We start from the raw sequence: 19,571 nt of genomic DNA on the forward strand, positions 1-19,571 counted from the left end.
TAGTCATGTATGGATGTGAGAGTTGGACTACAAAGAAAGCTGAGTGCCAAAGAATTGATGCTTTAGAAGTGTGGTGTTGGAGAAGACTCTTGAGAGTCCCTTTGACCGCAAGGAGATCCAACCAGTCCATCCTAAAGGAGATCTGTCCTAGGTGTTCATTGGAAGGACTAATGTTGAAGCTGAAACTCCAATACTTTGGCCACCTGATGCAAAGAATTAACTCATTTGAAAAAACCCTGATGCTGGGAAAGATTGAGGGCAGGAGGAGAAGGGGATGACAGAGGATAAGATGGTTGGATGGCATCACCAGCTCAATGGACATGAGTTCGAGTGAACTCTGGGAGTTGGTGACGGACAGGCAGGCCTGTCGTGCTGAAGTTCATGGGGTCGCAGAGTTGGACACGACTGAAGGACTGAGTTTAACTGAACTGAAAGAAACCTTTGAGTTTCCCCAGTGGCTCAGGAGTAAAGAATCCATCTGCCAATGCAGGAGACCTGGGTTTGATCCCCAGGAGAGTTGGGTCAGGACTATCCCCTGGAGAAGGAAATGACAATCCTGTCCAGAAAAATCCCATGGACAGGTGAGCCTTGCGGGCTACAGACCATGGGGTCCCAGTGAGTGGGACACAACTTAGCGACTAAACAACAAAACAACAAAGAAGCCTTTAGGTATCAGAAGATGCTGCTGCTGCTGCTGCTGCTAAGTCGCTTCAGTCGTGTCCGACTCTGTGCGACCCCATAGACGGCAGCCTATCAGGCTCCCCCGTCCCTGGGATTCTCCAGGCAAGAATACTGGAGTGGGTTGCCATTTCCTCCTCCAATGCATGAAAGTAAAAAGTGAAAGTGAAGTCACTCAGTCGTGTCTGACTTGGAGCAACCCCATGGACTGCAGCCTATCAGGCTCCTCCATCCATGGGATTTTACTGATCCCCTTCCCACTCCTCAGCCCTGAACTCCTTCCATTCTCCAGACAGGGAAATGACAAGAGCCTGGGATGCGTTTATCTGTCCTGTTACAGTTGAAGTCGCCCAACAATTCAAATGGAGGCTTTTCCATTTTCCTCCCTTGTGCAGATGAGCAAGCTGAACTCTGCTACTGCTGCTAAGTCGCTTCAGTTGTGTCCGACTCTGTGCGACCCCATAGACCGCAGCCCACCAGGCTCCCCCGTCCCTGGGATTCTCCAGGCAAGAACACTGGTGTGGGTTGCCATTTCCTTCTCCAATGCATGAAAGTGAAAAGTGAAAGTGAAGTCGCTCAGTCGTGTCCGACTCTTCGCGACCCCATGGACTTCAGCCTACCAGGCTCTTCTGTCCATGGGATTTTCCAGGCAAGAGTACTGGAACGGGGTGCCATTGCCTACTCCGAAGCTGAACTCAGAGGGGTTAATTCTCCTCCGAGGCCACGAAGCTTAATGGCTGTGAAAGCTGGCTCTGAGCGAGGCTTGGTCTCGGTCTCCAGAGCCCTTACAAGCTGTTGTTACTCAACCTGCCTTCACTTCCTGGCTTTGTGACAAGCCGCTAGTGTTATGTGGTGGGGAGTGGCACAATAGCAGGGCAGTCTCCATGCAGGATGACTAAGGTCAGTATGCCTGAGATCAGAGGCTACCAGGTTGGAGGAGGCTTAGAGGAGAAGGACAAGATGGCACTGCATCGGCCTTTGAAAGAACTGGAGTTAACTACGTAGGAAAGCAAGAAGGGCATTTATGGCAGAGGAATCAGTATGAATTCAGGATCGGATATTCAGCCTCCTTTTATTCACAGCGCTGAGCCTGACAGCACAATGGTGAGATGCCTAGATGTTCCTGTAGCCCTTGCCCCACACGAATCCCCAAGACCTGCCTTTCTTCGTTGATCTTCACAGGCCAAAAGGCAACCGCCCCTACTCAAGTTACTCCTGGGGAGCTCTGGATAAACTTCCAGCCTCAAACGGAAGGACACACTCCCACCGAGCCGCTGCCCCTGAGCCCATTTGGCTCTGATTGGCTGCAAGACTTGCGCCTTCAGGCTAGCCACTCAGAGGCGCCCACCAGTTCCCTCTTGCTTCTGATTGGCTGAGAGGAGCGCATGCTCAGACACACCAAGGGCCGCAAGCTCAGAGCTAGAACGGCCGTTAACTGCTTGGCGTCGTCATGTGGTTTCTTTACAGACTCGTTGGTCTGTGACAGGTAACTGGGGAGCAGGGGAAGGACCGGCCATCAGGAGGTGGGGAAGGGGAGGCTGTGGGGTCCTGGTGGTGGCCCTCACTCACCTCGGAGCTCTGGAAGGCTACAGAGCCGATCAAGTGAGGGCCAGACTATCGGGAGTACCAGGCCCCATCTCCCCCAGAATCTGACTCAGGGCGTGGCAGTTCACATAGTCTATGAACCTGGGCCATTTCCTCCCCTCAGGGAGTCTCTGAGTGTGATACGGAGATGAACTAGGGGTGAGGACAGGCCGTTGGGGCCCAGGTCTTACTTGGTGTCGAAGGGTCGCGTAGGGGCCGGGGGTACGAAAATGATTCATCAACCGTCGATCCCCTTTGAGGTGACTGGATTTGCTCTTTGATGAACACATTGCTATCTTCTTGAGTCCACACTGATACATTTGTTTATAATTAGAAAGTAATGCGTATTTCGTTCTTTGGAATTGGTAGAAAATTGTATATAGTGTATATATCTCTGGTAGCAATGAGAAAACTACCTGTGGCTCCAATCCTCACTTGGTTGGAAGGAAGAATTGTCTTGCACAATTCTTGCACAATTAAAGCCTTGCACTCAACACCTAATCTGTTCTCAATCTGTATGATTTTGTCACGAAGGTTATAAAAATTAAAATCATACAGTTTGTAACCTTTTAAGATTGGTATTTTTCATACAGCGTAATTACTTTTCTGTCCCTCCAAGTTCTTGTGTGTAACTTGACACTTGTTTTTAGGGGAGATTGGGGTACTTTGAAGAACACTGTAGACCTTGAAGCTGATCCGTCTTAGCCATATCTGATGTCAAGAAAAGATAGCTCAGAGCTCAGGCATTGGGTATTAATCAAGAGTCCATCACTTAGCAACTTTATGATGTCAGCATGGCTACTAATGTTTGTATCTCAACTTCCTTATCAACATATGGAAGATAAGAAACCTACCTTATAGAGTTGTTGTGAGGATTGAAAAGGACAGTACATATGTACTCAGTAGAGTATATATATTATAAACATTCCATAGTTCATCTTTTAGATTTCTGTTATTAATCCATTTTACTCATGTCAGTGTGAGAGAATAAGATTGATTAATTTATGGCTTTTCATCTTTAAAAAGGCCAACAATAAGCTCAGTGTATGTCTAATCTTCATTACCATTGTTACTATGATCTACCATACTAAAACCATCTTCAAACTGGTCAGATAACCCTCTTAGAGTTTAGACTATACTCCTAAGCTCCAGTAATCAAAGCAGTGTGATACTAACAAAAAAGCAGAGTTATAGATCAATGCTGTGCCCAGAAATGAATCCATACACCTATGGTCAATTATCTACAACAAAGGTATCAAAAATATATAATGGAGAAAAGACAAGTCTCTTCAACAAGTGGTACTGGGAAAACGAAAGCTACATTTAAAATAGTGAGGTTAGAATATTCCCTCACACCACATGCAAAATAAACTCAAAATGCTTTAAAGACCTACATGTAAGACCAGAATCCATAAAACTCCAAAAGAAAAAAAAAAACACTGTTTGAAATAAATCATAGCAATTTTTTTTGATTAGTTTCCTAAGGCAAAGACATAAAAGCAAAAATAAATGAATTAGACCTATTTAAACTTAAAAAGATTGTGCACAGCAAAGGGAACTATTGACAAAATGAAAAAAACTATGGAGTGTGAGAAAATATTTGCAAATGATGTGACAGGGGTTAATATTAAAAATATATTAACAAAAGAAAAAAAAAAGAAAAAATATATTAACAGCTTATACAACTCAAAGAGCAAACAAACCAATCAAAAATGAGAAGAACCTAAATTAACATTTTTCCTGAGAAGTCATACAGATGGCTAACAGGTACATGAAAACATGCTCAACTTTGCTAATCATGAGAGAAATGCAAATCAAAACCACAATGAGGTGTCACCTCACACCTGTGAGAATGGCTATCATCAAAAGTCTACAAATAACAAATGTTGGGGAGGATGTGGAGAAAAGAGAACATTTATACGCTATTGGTAGAAATGTAAATTGTTGCAGCCACTGGAAAACAGTGTTTGTTGTTACTGAGTTGCAAAGTAGTGTCCCACTCTTTGCGACCCCATGGACTTCAGCACGCCAGGCCTCCCTGTCCATCACCAACTCCGGGAGTTTACTCAAACTCATGTCAACTGAGTTGCTGATGCCGTCCAACTATCTGATCCTTTGTCGTCCCCTTCTCCTCCTGCCCTCAATCTTTCCCAGCATCAGTCTTTTCCAGTGAGTCAGCTCTTCGCATCAGGTGGCCAAGGTATTGGAATTTCAGCTTCAACATCAGTCCTTCCAATGAACATCCAGGACTGATCTCCTTTAGGATGAACTGGTTTGATCTCCTTGCAGTCCAGGGGACTCTCAAGAGTCTTCTCCAACAACACAGTTCTAAAACATCAATTCGTCGGCACTCAGCTTTCTTTATAGTCCAACTCTCACGTCCATACATGACTCCTGGAAAAACCATAGCCTTGACTAGACGAACCTTTGTTGGCAAAGTAATATCTCTGCTTTTTAATATGCTGTCTAGGTTGGTCATAAACTTTCTTTCCTAGGAGTAAGTGTCTTTTAATTTCATGGCTGCAGTTGCCATCCGCAGTGATTTTTGAGCCCCCCAAAATAAAGTCTGAAACTGTTTCCACTGTTTCCCCATATATTTGCCATGAAGTGATGGAACCGGATGCCATGATCTTCGTTTTCTGAATGTTGAACTTTAAGCCAACTTTCACATTCTCCTCTTTAACTTTCAAGAGGCTCTTTAGTTCTGCTTCACTTTCTGCCCTAAGGGTGGTATCATCTGCATATGTGAGGTTATTGATATTTCTCCCAGCAATCTTGATTCCAGCTTGTGCTTCACCCAGCCCAGTGTTTCTCATGATGTACTCTGCATATAAGTTAAATCAGCAGGGTGAGGATATACCACCTTGATGTACTCCTTTTGCTATTTGGAAACAGTCTGGTGTTCCAAGTCCAGTTCTAACTGTTGCTCCCTGACCTGCATACAGATTTCTCAAGAGGCAGGTCAGGTGGTCTGGTATTCCTATCTCTTTCAGAATTTTCCACAGTTTATTGTGGTCCACACAGGCAAAGGCCTTGGCATAGTCAATAAAGCAGAAATAGATGTTTTTCTGGAACTCTCTTGCTTTTTCGATGATCCAGCAGATGTTGGCAATTTGATCTCTGGTTCCTCTGCCTTTTCTAAAACTAGCTTGACTATCTGGAAGTTCATGGTTCACGCATTGCTGAAGTGTGGCTTGGAGAATTTTGAGCATTTCTTTGTTAGCGTGTGAGATGAGTGCAATTGTGCGGGAGTTTGAGCATTCTTTGGCATTGCCTTTCTTTGGGATTGGAATGAAAACTGACCTTTTCCAGTCCAGTGGCCACTGCTGAGTTTTCTAAATATCCTGACACATTGAGTGCAGCACTTTCACAGCATCATCTTTTAGGATTTGAAATAGCTCAACTGGAATTCCATCACCTCCACTATCTTTGTTCATAGTGATGCTTCCGAAGGCCCACTTGACTTCACCGTCCAGGATGTCTGGCTCTAGGTGGGTGATCACACCATCGTGATTATCTGGGTCATGAAGATCTTTGTTGTACAGTTCTTCTGTGTTTACATGCCACCTCTTCTGAATATCTTCTGCTTCTGTTAGGTCCATACCATTTCTGTCCTTTATTGAGCCCATCTTTGCATGAGATGTTCCCTTGGTATCTCTAATTTTCTTGAAGAGATCTTTAGTCTTTCCCATTCTGTTGTTTTCCTCTATTTCTTCGCACTGGAAGACAGTATGGAGATTCCTGAAAAACTAAAAGTAGAACTGACATACAACCTAGCAATCCCATTCCTGGGCTTGTACCCAAAGAAAACCATAATTCAAAAAGATAAATGTTCCCCAATGTTCAGAGCCAAACTATTTACAATAGCCAAGACTTGGAAGCAATCCAAGTTCCCATTAACGAATGATTGGTTTAGGAAAATGTGGCATATATATATAGAATGGAATATTACTCAGTCATAAAATAGAATGAAATTCTGCCATTTACAGCTGTGTGGATGGACCTAGAAGAATATTATGCTTAGTGAAATAAGTCAGAGAAAGACAGATACCATGTGATACCACTTTTTTGTGGAATCTAAAAAATACAAATGAATATGTGCAAAACAAACAGACTCACAGAGAAAACAAACTTGTGGTTACCAACGGGGAGAGGGAAGTGGGGAAGGATAAACTGGGGGTATGGGATTAACAGGTACAAACTACTGTGTATAAAATAAACAGTAAAGATACACTGTATAGCAGGGGAATTATACCCATTATCTTCTAATTACAGTGTAGTATACCACTTGTGGACATGGAACAACTGGTTCCAAATAGGAAAAGGAGTACGTCAAGGCTGTATATCCTCACCCTGCTTATTTAACTTCTGTGCAGAGTAGATCATGAGAAACGCTGGGCTGGAAGAAGCACAAGCTGGAATCAAGATTGCCGGGAGAAATATCAATAACCTCAGATATGCAGATGACACCACCCTTATGGCAGAAAGTGAAGAGGAACTCAAAAGCCTCTTGATGAAAGTGAAAGAGGAGAGTGAAAAAGTTGGCTTAAAGCTCAACATTCAGAAAACGAAGATCCTGGCATCCGGTCCCATCATTTCATGGCAAATAGATGGGAAAACAGTGTCAGACTTTATTTTTGGGGACTCCAAACTCACTGCAGATGGTGATTGCAGCCATGAAATTAAAAGACGCTTGCTCCTTGGAAGGAAAGTTATGACCAACCTAGACAGCATATTAAAAAGCAGAAACATTACTTTGCCAACAAAGGTCCATCTAGTCAAGGCTATAGTTTTTCCAGGAGTCATATATGGATGTGAGAGTTGGACTATAAAGAAAGCTGAGCGCCGAAGAATTGGTGCTTTAGAACTGTGTTGTTGGAGAAGACTCTTGAGAGTCCCCTGGACTGCAAGGAGATCAAACCAGTTCATCCTAAAGGAGATTAGTCCTGGGTGTTAATTGGAGGGACTAATGTTGAAGCTGAAACTCCAATACCTTTGCCACCTGATTAGAACAGCTGACTCACTGGAAAAGACCCTGATGCTGGGAAAGATTGAAGGCAGGAGGAGAAGGGGATGACAGAGGATGAGATGGTTGGATGGCATCACCGACTCAATGGACATGGGTTTTGGTGGACTCCGGGAGTTGGTGATGGACAGGGAGGCCTGGTGTGCTGCAGTTCATGGGGTCGCAAAGAGTTGGACACGACTGAGCGACTGAACTGAACTGATACCACTTCAGGATTCTTGCCTGAGAAACCCACGAACAGTATGAAAAGACAAAAAGATAGGACACTGAAAGATGAACTCCCCAGGTCGGTAGGTGCCCAGTATGCTACTGGAGAGCAGTGGAGAAATGACTCCAGAAAGAATGAAGAGGCAGAGCCAAAGCAAACACGACACCTAGTTGTGGATGTGACTGGTGATGGAAGCAAGGTCCAGTGCTGTAAAGAGCAGTATTGCGTAGGGACCTGGAATGTTAGGTCCGTGAGTCAAGGCAAATTGGAAGTGGTCAAACGGGAGATGACAAGAGTGAACATCGACATTCTAGGAATCAGCGAACTCAAATGGACTGGAATGGGTGAATTGAACTCAGGTGACCATTGTATCTACTCTGGGCAGGAATCCCTTAGAAGAAAGTGAGTAGCCCTCATAGTCAAGAAAAGAGTCCGAAATGCGTTACTTGGCTGCAGTCTCAAAAACGACAGAATGATCTCTGTTCATTTCCAAGGCAAACCATTCTATATCACGCTAATCCAATTCAATATCACAGTCAGTGCCCCAACCAGTAATGCTGAAGAAGCTGACATTGAACGGTTCTGTGAACACCTACAAAACCTTTTAGAACTAACACCCAAAAAAGATGTCCTTTTCATTATAGGGGACTGGAATGCAAAAGTAGGTTAAGAAATACCTGGAATAACAGGCAAATTTGGCCTTGTTGTACAGAGTGAAGCAGGGCAAAGGCTAATAGTTTTGCCAAGAGAACGCATTAGTCATAGCAAACACCCTCTTGCAACAACACAAAAGAAGACTCTACGCATGGACATCACCAGATGATCAACACCAAAACCAGACTGATTATATTCTTTGCAGCCAAAGAGAGAGAAGCTCTATACAGTCAACAAAAACAAGACCGGGAGCTGACTGTGGCTCAGATCATGAAGTCCTTAATGCCAAATTCAGACTTAAATTGAAAAAAGTAGGGAAAACCACTAGACCATTCAGGTATGACATAAATCATATCCCTTACAGTTATACAGTGGAATGAGTGAAGTAGTTCAGTCGTGTCTGACTCTTTACGACCCCGTGGACTATAGCCCACTAGGCTCCTCCGTCCATGGGATTTCTCCAGGCAGGAATACTGGAGTGGGTTGCCATTTCCTTCTTGGGGGGATCTTCCCAACCCAGGGATTGAACCCAGGTCTCCCGCATTGCAGGCAGATGCTTTAACCTCTGAGCCACCAGGGAAGTGACATATAGATTCAAAAAATTAGATCTGATAGAGTACCTGAAGAACTATGGATGGAGGTTCATGACATTGTATAGGAGACAGGGATCAAGACCATCCCCAAGAAAAAGAAATGCAAAAAGGCAAAATGGTTGTTTGAGGAGGCCTTACAAATAGCTGTGAAAAGAAGAGAAGCAAAAGGCAAAGGAGAAAAGGAAAGATACACATATTTGAATACAGAGTTCCAAAGCATAGCAAGGAGAGATACGAAAGCCTTCCTCAGTTATCAGTGCAAAGAAATAGAGGAAAACAATAGAATGGGAAAGACTAGAGATCTCTTCAAGAAAATTAGAAATACCAAGGAACATGTCATGCAAAGATGGGCTCAATAAAGGACAGAAATGGTAGGGACCTAACAGAAGCAGAAGATATTCAGAAGAAGTGGCAAGAATACACAGAGGAATTGTACAAAAAAGATCTTCATGACCCAGATAATCACAATGGTGTGATCACTCACCTAAAGCCAGACATCCTGTAATGGGAAGTCAAGTGGGCCTTCGGAAGCATCACTAGGAACAAAGATAGTGGAGGTGATGGAATTCCAGTTGAGCTATTTCAAATCCTAAAAGATGATGCTGTGAAAGTGCTGCACTCAATATGCCAGCAAATTTGGAAACCTCAGCAGTGGCCCCAGGACTGGAAAAGGTCAGTTTTCATTCCAATCCCAAAGAAAGGCAATGCCAAAGAATGCTCAAACTCCCACACAATTGCATTCATCTCACATGCTAGCAAAGTAATGCTCAAAGTTCTCCAAGCCACACTTCAGCAATACGTGAACCATGAACTTCCAGATGTTCAAGCTGGATTTAGAAAAGGCAGAGGAACCAGAGATCAAATTGCCAGCGTTTGCTGGATCATCAAAAAAGCAAGAGAGTTCCAGAAAAACATCTATTTCTGCTGTATTGACTGTACCAAAACCTTTGCCTGTGTGGATCACAATAAACTATGGAAAATTCTGAAAGAGATGGGAATACCAGACCACCTGACCTGCCTCTTGAGAAATCTGTATGCAGGTCAGGAAGCAACAGTTAGAACTGGACATGGAACACCAGACTGTTTCCAAATAGGAAAAGGAGTACATCAAGGTGGTATATTGTCACCCTGCTTATTTAACTTACATGTAGATCATGCGAAATGCCTGGCTGGGTGAAGCACAAGCTGGAATCAAGATTGCTGGGAGAAATATAAATAACCTCAGATATGCAGATGACACCACTCTTATATGGCAGAACTTGAAGAACTAAAGAGCCCCTTGATCAAAATGAAAGAGGAGAGTGAAAAAGTTGGCTTTTTGACTCCACATTCAGAACTCAACATTAAAAAACTCAACATTCAGAAAAGTAAGATCATGGCATCTGGTCCCATCATTTCACAGCAAATAGATGGGGAAACAATGGAAACAGTGACAGACATTTTTTCGGCTCCACAATCACTGCAGATGGCGACTGCAGCCATGAAAATAAAAAATGCTTGCTTCTTGAAAGAAAAACTATGAGAAAACTAGATAGCATATTAAAAAGAGACATTACTTTGCTGACAAAAGTCTGTCTAGTCAAAGCTATGGTTTTTTTTTCCAGTAGTTGGACTATAAGAAAAGCTGAGCACCGAATACTTTTGAACTGTGATGTTGGAGAAGAGTTTTGAAAGTCCCTTGGACTGCAAAAAGATCAAACCAGCCAATCCTACAGGAAATCAGACCTAAATATTTGTTGGAAGGACTGATGCTGAAGCTTTAACTCCAATACTTTGGACACCTGATACAGAGAACTGACTCATTGGAAAAGACCCAAATTCCTGGGAAAATTTAAGGCAGCAGGAGAAGGGGATGACAGAGGATGAGATTTTTGTATGGACGTGAGTTCGAGTAGGCTCTGGGAGTTGGTGATGGACAGGGAAGCCTGGCGTGCTGAAGTCCTTCAAGTTGCAAAGAGTTGGACATGACTGAGCGACTGAACTGAACTGAACTGATACCTAAAACTAATATAGTACTTTAAGTGAACTTTTTATTCAATAAAAATAATAAGACAAGAAATAAAGAAATAGAATATCTGGCATTTTAGATAATAGGAAATGCTAGAGAGAAAAAAGCAGAATGGAGATTGATAAGGTATGTCAGAGAGGGTTGAAATTTTCATTTCCATAAGAGTTGAAGATCTCATTTGGAAAGTAATTTTTTGGTAAAACCTTGAAAGGAATGGGAGAATTTACATATCTGAAAGAAGAACATTGGAAGCAGAGGAAAAACTAAATGCAAAAGACCGGAGGTGACAACATGCCTGATAGCATCTTTGCAGCAAAGTTTAGTGTGGAGAAAGGAAAGGATTGATAGTAGGAAATGAGGTTAGAATGTTAGGGGTAGGTCATGTAGAGTCTTAAAGTCATAATAAGGGCACTGACTTGTGTGTGCATGTAACAGTTTCATTTCGGTATAATTCACATACTGTAAAAGGCACTTTTAAAAATGTACAATTCAGGGCTTCCCTGATGGTCCACTGGTTAAGAATCTGCCTGCCAGTGCAGGGGACAAGGGTTCAATCCCTGCTCCGGGAAGATCCCACATGCCACTGAGCAACAGAGCCCACGCCCCTCAACTACTGATCCTATGCTCTAGAGCCCGGGAGCCGGAGCTCCTGAGCCCCTGTGCCCTAGGGCCCACACTCCACAAGAGAAACCAGTGCAGTGAGAAGCCTTTGCACCCCAACTCTCATCCCAACTAGAGAGAGCCCACACACAGCAATGAAGACTCACCACAGCCATAATATAAAATAAGTAAATCTTTCTAAAAAATGTACTATTCAGTGGCTTTTTGTGTGTTCAAAGAGTTTTGCAACCATTGTCATAATCAATTTTAGAACATTTTTATCACTCCCAAAAGAAACCCCATACTCATTAGTAGTCACTCAGCATTCTCTCACTCTCCTCTGCCCCAACCCTATGTAACAATCTACTTTCTTCATAGGTCCACCTATTCAGAACATCTCATCTCATATAAATGAAATAATATTTGATCTTTTGTGACTGGCTTCCTTCACTTACCATGATGTTTTCAAAAAGGCTTATCTATAATGTAGCATATACTAGTACTTCACTCCTTTTTATAGCTGAATAATATTCAATTGTATGGTTACATTTTTTTATCCAGTCATCAGTTGATAGAGATTTGCATTGTTTCCATCTTCTGACTGTTTGAGCCTTCATTTATAGGTCTTTGTGTGGATATATGTTTTTATTTCTCTTGGGTATATATCTAGGAGTGGAATTGCTAGGTCATATGGCAACTCCTTTTATTTGAGGAAATTCCCACACTCCTTTCCAAAGTGACTGTACTATTTTACATTCCCACAGTAATATGTGAGTTTTTCAATTTCTTCACAACCTTGTCAATACTTGTTATCTGTCTTTTCAGTTATAGCCATCCTAATGGATATGAAATTGTATGTCATTGGGGTTTTGATTTACATTTCCCTGATGGTTCATGATATTCACTATTTTTTCATGTGCTTATTAACTGTATCTCTTCTTTGAAGAAATGTCTGTTCAGTTCTTTTACTCATTTCAAGTTTGATTATTTGTCTTACTATAAGAGTTTTTATATATTCTGGATACAGGTCGCTTATCAGACATACGTATTTTTTCCCATTCTGTGGGTTGTCTTTTTACTTGATGGTAACCTTTGAAGGTCCATCTAGTCAAAGCTATGGTTTTTCCAGTAGTCATGGATGGATGTGAGAGTTGGACCATAAAGAAAGCTGAGCGCTGAAGAATTGATGCTTTTGAACTGTGGTGTTAGAGAAGAATCTTGAGAGTCCCTTGGGATTGCAAGGAGATCCAACCAGTCCATCCTAAAGGAGTTCAGTCCTGGGTGTTCACTGGAAGGACTGATGCTGAAGCTGAAACTCCAATACTTGTTGCAAAGAACTAATTGGAAAAGACCCTGTGATGCTGGGAAAGATTGAAGGCAGGAGGAAAAGGGGACGACAGAGGATGAGATGGTTGGATGGCATCACCAACTCAATGGACATGAGTTTGAGCAGGCTCCAGGAGTTAATCATGGACAGGGAAGCCTGGTGTGCTGCAGTGCCTGGGATTGCAAAGAGTCTGACATGACTGAACGACTGATCTGAACTAAACCTTTGAAGCATAAAAGTTTTTGCGAATTCCAATTTATTTTTCTCTTGTTGCTTGTAGTTTTGTAATATGTCTGAGAAGGTTTTGCCTAATCCAGGATTATATTTTATAACTCAAAATATCTTAAATTATGACTAGGATTAATTTGAAGATGCTAAATTGTACCTTCTGTCACCTGCTGGTAAGATTCATTACCCTAATACTGCAGTTTTCTAAGTGTGGAATGTGGAGCCCTCTGGTGGGAACCAGAGAGTCTTTTCGAGCGTTTGCAAGTCCAAAACTAAGTTCATAATAATGAGATGTTCTTTGTCCTTTTCACTATGTTGATATTTGCACTAATGGTGCAAAAGTATTGGCAGGTAAAACCACTTGGCAGCATCACCACCTGTAGCTTCTGGAAAATTGCATTGTGCATTCTTTAGAATGTAAAAGAAAAAAATTAAAAACACGTGTACAGTTGACCCTTGAACAACATGACTGAACTGTGTCGGTCCACTTACAGGTGGATTTTTTCAATAGTAAATACAACAGTACTACGCAATCGGATCCAAAGGTGGGTGAATCCATGGATGCAGAACTGCTTCCATCGAGGGCCAACTTAATTTATACTTGGATTTTTGACTGCACAGACGATGGGCACCTCTAACCTAACTGTTGTTCAAGGGTCAATAGTAATTCTATGAATTCTTTAGAATTTAGAAGGTAAAATTATTTAATCTGGTATTAGTAGTAGTATTATAAAAATAGTTTTGACCTCATGGGCCACTTGAAACAATCCTGGAGCCCCTCTTGGGGCCCACGGACCATACTCCAAGAACCACTGCACTGCCAAAATAGATCCTTGATAGAAGAATTATTTGAAGTGCACTTTAAATTTCTACCAGTATCACTTTTATATTGAGGAACCTTTGATGTAAAGAAATACAAATTTGTGGGAGGGCAGTGGGGAGAAGGAAGGATTTATTACTTGCCCCAAAGAAGGAGAAAAAGGATCTTTTTCCAAAGGAGTTGCTCCCTGAACTGTAAAATTGGCTAATTTTTTTGAGGGGGTAATTTTTAAACCAGGAGTATGTGCATATTCATAAAGGGGCTTGAGCAGAGGGGAATTCAGCATAGAATTGGGGCAAAGGTCAACAGAGTCCAAGCTGTAGTTGACTGAAGTCAGGAGGGTCGGCGTCATCATTCCATCCTCTACCTGGGTAGGGGCTTTAGATCCTCCAGAACCAGAATTGGTGTCAGTTGAGTGAAGCTCAAGTTCTTATGCCTTGTCATAGAAAGAATTCAGTGAGAGACACAGTGATAGGTAAGAAGGGGATTTATTTAGAGAGGTGCACATTCCATAGATAGAATGTGACCCATCTGAAAAGATGGAGAGCAGCCCTGGGAGAGACACTCCACAGAGTGTGGACCATCTCAGAAGGTAAGAGGCTAAATATCAACATTTAATTTAGTGTTCATACATGATTTTCAGTATATATGAAAGAGAGATCAAACCAGTCAATCCTAAAGTAAATCAGTCCTGAATATTCACTGGAAGGACTGATGCTGAAGCTGAAAATCCAGTCCTTTGGCCACCTGATGCAGAGAACTGACTCATTGGAAAAGACCCTGATGCTGGCAAAGGTTGAAGGCAGGAGGAGAAGGGGACGACAGAGGATGAGATGGTTGGGTGGCATCACCAACTCAATGGTCATGAGTCTGAACAAGCTCCGAGAGTTGGTGATGGACAGGGAGGCCTGGTGTGCTGCAGGTCCATGGGATCACAAAGAGTCAGACACGACTGAGCGAATGAACTGAACTGATACATGAAAGACAGTATATTTTAATTTCTAATTATTATATATCACTTTATTATATGTGATCATATTTGCGTTTGTTACTATATGTATAAATACAACACATCCAGCTTCCTGAATAATTTTTACATACTTCAGCTCTATATTATATAGAATCATATATTCCATCATACGTATGAAATCTGTGATTCTGTGTGTATGCACGTGTGATCAGTCATGGCTGACTGCAACCCCATGGACTGTAGCACACCAGGCTCCTCTAAGACAGTATATTTTAAATTAGTACATTATATCTGTTTTTAACTTTTCTAAATTCTGTGATGAAAAGACTGTACATGCATATCGTCAGAGTGTGGCCCTTAAAATAACTGCCAGAATGAAGCGCTGATTTCTAGCTTGGGTGCAAAAATAATAGTCAGGATCTGTCCTGTGGACACAACAGCTAGGGTAAAATCTTTATCATTCAACTACTTATGTGAATTTTTCTAGGTTTTAACCTACAGTAATATTTCTCCCCAAACATTCCAAACTCTGTAATAGTAAGCTGTGACTGCTAGACCGTGAGCTGGGAGGGAGCGATACTGTTGGTGATTGTCTTGAGCACATCCCTAGGTAAGAGTTTTGAAACTTAACTTCATGAGAAGGAATATTTCTTCACGTGTAAATTTTTCACATATTTAAGAATGGTAATATTCTTCATGAGAAGGAATATTTCTTCACGTGTAAATTTTTCACATATTTAAGAATGGTAATATTCTTTGGATTTCCCAAAGTAATTCTAAACTGAATTTAAATGTTAGCTATAAAATAAATTTGAACTGAAAAGCTGATTATGTTTCTTCATAGCACATAACCCACAAGAGGCCCTAGTATGCAGATGAGGATGTGACAGTGATTTTGGAGTTGCCTTCAACTTTGGGGGAACAGAAGAAACTGAAACACAAAACAAACTTAGAGAAGCTGAAAGAAGCTAAAGTATTTAAAAACATATTAAATGGGTGAGTTTAAATACTCTAGTTATTTCCTTATTTGCAATATAGGTGGTTAGAAGATTGTGCTCATGAATAAATGGTATAAGTTATGCTCAACATAGAAAATGCATTTCTTTGTTTCACTCACAATTCTAAAATCAGTTTATGTTAAAATATGTTTAACATAGCTTGACTGATGCTTTTGACCAAATCAGTCCCACTTCTCAATTATATACGAGTGATCCTTTTCAAGCATCATGTTATTGATCACAACATGTCTTTCTTTTTTCCTTAAATAAACCAAGACACTCAGGTAAGTATATATTAGAACTGCTAACAATGTGTGCATATCTCATAACGTAAAATGAGCCCCATTTAAAAAACAAGTATGCAGGAGGAGGGCTTTTATGATGCAGATACAGTGTTGTTCTGTGGATATTACATGAGCTTTTTATTACATTATGTCATTGTGTAGGTGTGAGTACTACTTATATAATATTTGCACCCGAAAGCGTATGTAAACAGGAACACACACAAGCTCACACACACATCTTCTAGTTTGATAACACAGACGAAGTATCAAAGTATTCAAAGTATCATTTTGTGTTATACAATGTTTAAATATTTTTAGAAAAGAGCAAAAGTAATTTTTGACATGATATTTTTAAGTACCATAAATAATGTATGAAAAATGTTTTCTGATTAAAAATACATTTTACTTTATACTAGGAATCACTTCTTACCTTGAAATGTTCTCAAATGTCATAGCACAAGAGAACCGCGGTGGCATTGTGAATATAAGGTAAATACTCAGTCTTTCCCAGGTGATGCAGTGGTAAAGAATCTGCCTGCCAATACAGGAAACATGAGACCTGGGTTCAGTCCCTTGGTGGGGAGGATCCCCTGGAGGAGGGCATGGCAATCCCCTCCGGTATTCTTGCCTGGAGAATCCCGTGGACAGAGGAGCCTGGCGGGCTGCAGTCCATCGGATCATAGAGTCGAACATGACTGGGCGACTGAGCACGCACGCATGCACACACTCAGTCTTTTCTGTTTCGTCTCCTTGTCCACATTGACTCCTGGCACTTAGGAAGGCGCGGCACATCCCAGCTCTTAGCCCTGTGGGGCTAATGTGTAAGCAGACTCTGGAACTGAGTGTTGATGTGGGAATGGCAGGGCTCAAGGAAGCCAGAGGAAAGAGAAGCGGGAGGACAGGGATATCTGTTCCTAAGAGATGGGCTAGATACTGTCTTGACATCTGGGAACACTGAGGAGGATGTAACCCTAAGGGAATATAGCCCAGTGTTCCTCCTGACTGCTTCTAAGCAGTTTTGTTTTTCTTTATTGAAAGCCCTGGGTTTTGCAGCTCGAGGCACCATTATTTAGCACAGCATGGAGCCATTAATTTTTGACAGATTTTTCACCTTCTCTTTTTACACTAGACCAAAAGAAGATGGCAGCAACAGACCATGGAACACGTCTGTACTGTTTTCCAGTCTCCACGGCCACCACCTGCCTCCACAGGCACCACCTAAGGATTCTCAGAGCTGCAGGAATGAGAGTTTTTTCAACTTTTATCCTCATGGTGACTCCCCATGCAGTTTCTTGAGGGCTGTGGTAAACCATTTCTCTGTAATAAAAATACCCATGATACTCTTTTCTCTACTGCCTCTTTGAAATGTAAGATGGCAGTATTTAAAAAAAAAAGATGGCAGTATTAAAATTGCTTATATTGAATGTACTGTCATTTCCAAAATTCTTCACATGGTCAAATAAAAATATTCTCTTTGAATATGCAAACCTGTATTTTATATTTTGTATCCCAACTGTGTTTAACAAGGAGGGATCGAACTTTGAGTTAAGGAGAGAGGAAGAACCTCACAGGGCTGACTTACAGGTAGAAAGTCAGGGTTGGAGGGAATTGGCTATTCCAGAGACAAGATTTGGTGGGTTGTATGTGTGTTGGGGGGGCTGCCCTGGTGGCTCAGTAGAAAAGAATCTGCTTGCCAATGTAGGAGACTCGAGTTCAATCCCTGGGTCATGAAGATCCCCTGGAGAAGGAAATGGCAAACCACTCCAGTATTCTTGCCTGGGAAGTGCTATTGGAAGAATTGTTGCTGAAGCTGAAGCTCCAATTCTTTGGCCACCCGATGTGAAGAGCAGACTCACTGGAAAAGACCCTGATGCTGGGAAAGATTGAGGGCAAAAGGAGAAGGGGGTGGCAGAGGATAAAAGATGGTTGGTTAGATAGCATCACCGGCTCAGTGGACATGAATTTGAGCAAACTCTGGGAGATAATGAAGGACAAAGGAGTCTGGTATGCTACATACAGTCCATGGGGTCACGGAGTCAGACACGACTTAGTGACCGAAAAATGACAATGTGTGTTGGGTGGTAGTTGCTCTGGAGGAGGAAAGGAGTGTATAGTATGCTCTGAAGAACTGATGGAACATGTCGGTGTCTACCAGTATGGAAGGGACCTCTCTGTAGGCATGAAGACTCTGCAGCCCATCAACAGTGTCCCACTCTGTGATTATGCTAGTTCCCAGGGTCAGACAACTATAAAATCACCAGTGGGCATAGAGTTGCCGGGGGTGGGGCTGGGAGTTGGAGGGGTGGCAGACAATGTTTGGGGGGCTTCCTAATAATGTAAAAAGTCTATCTCTGAAAGTCATTGAAATTGGCCTCCATACTGAGGAATGGTTCAACAGACTCATAAATCAAATGATTACAGATATATTTCTACTGATTAGTATAGCAAAGATGAAAAGGCAGGAGTGTCTCCCCAGCCTGTTCCAGTGTTTGGCTTTCTTTATTGGGTGAATTTGAAGAAAGAGATGAGCAATGTTCTGAGATCAACAGCTTCTTCCAGACTGCCCAGCAGAAGCAGAGGGAGCTGACTGAAGAGCTGTGCTGCAGAGGTGGCTGCCGGGAGTGTGGATAGGTGTTTGGCACCTCCTGCTGGTCAGTGTTGAGTAGTAGGGGGGCAGTTAGCCATGAGCAGCTCCCCTGAAGCCCCATGGTATTCCCTTGACTGGAGGGCTGCAAGCCACCACCCTGCCACATGTCCTTCAGACAACAGTTTCATGAACCTGAGGCAGGCTGGAGCAAAGCCTTTCAATTGTTCTCTGCTCCCGACCCTGTTTTTCCTTTCTTTCTCCTCTCCGGGCCACTGGTGGGTGGGGATGTCAGAGGTCAGGGCTCAGGAGCTCAGATCGGTAGGAGGGCTGAGTCCTACTCTGCCCAGAGCACCAGGGGGTACCTGGGGGGCAGACTGTGGGGTGTCCGAGCCTCACCCAGAAACAACTCCACCTCAGAGTAGAAATAGCCTCTGGCTGACAATCCTGGGCGGCATCTTCCCCTCAGTGGGTCTCTGACTGTAACATGGGGACCGCTTGTGTGGGAATGCGGTTGTTGGGCTCCAGGCTCCAGGTCTCTTCTGGTGTCAGTGGTTGCTTCTCAGAGGAGTAAGGCTGCTCTGTCTGTCTCTTTGAGATGATAGGATTTGTTCCTTGATGAACACTGGCCTCCCGCCTTCTCAGTGATACATTTGTTCATAATAGAATAATGCTGGTTTTGTTTTCAGAATTTGACAGTACTTGGGTGTTACATATAGCTCCTTGAATCCCAAGAGGGAATTAGCTGTTGTCTATCGTTGCCTGATGGGAAGGAAGAACTGTCAGGGTTGAATTCAGAGGAGGCGTGCTGCACGCTGGCTCTAAGCCAGCCCTGGTTTGCTCTGGGGCAGAAGAAAACCTTCAGGAGCTCAAAGAAAACACTCAAGTGGAGGTTGACTACCCCATGGGGTATTCCCCAGAGCTTCAACTAGATGGAGGCTTCAAAACATATGCATCCCTGTGCTCACAGGTGGAGCTAACATTCAGCTGGAAAGAAAAGCATCCATAA

General features: G+C 42.6%; 1 long non-coding RNA gene across 3 annotated transcripts; it reads left to right on the forward strand.

Moving 5' to 3' along the window:
* The first annotated feature begins 1,604 nt into the window (after positions 1-1,604).
* Positions 1,605-17,465, forward strand: LOC100847917 (uncharacterized). 3 transcript variants are annotated; one of them, XR_009492327.1, is made up of 5 exons: positions 1,615-2,164; positions 15,184-15,306; positions 15,541-15,692; positions 16,395-16,467; positions 17,108-17,465. It is a non-coding gene; the product is annotated as an uncharacterized lncRNA (long non-coding RNA). The 3 variants fall into 3 exon arrangements; XR_009492326.1 differs by having other exon boundaries at positions 1,621-2,164; positions 15,235-15,306; XR_139649.5 differs by lacking the exon at positions 15,184-15,306 and having other exon boundaries at positions 1,605-2,164.
* Positions 17,466-19,571: the final 2,106 nt, after the last annotated feature.

The sequence above is a fragment of the Bos taurus genome, chromosome 22, assembly GCF_002263795.3.
Source record: "Bos taurus isolate L1 Dominette 01449 registration number 42190680 breed Hereford chromosome 22, ARS-UCD2.0, whole genome shotgun sequence".
NCBI classification, from domain to species: Eukaryota; Metazoa; Chordata; class Mammalia; order Artiodactyla; family Bovidae; genus Bos; species Bos taurus.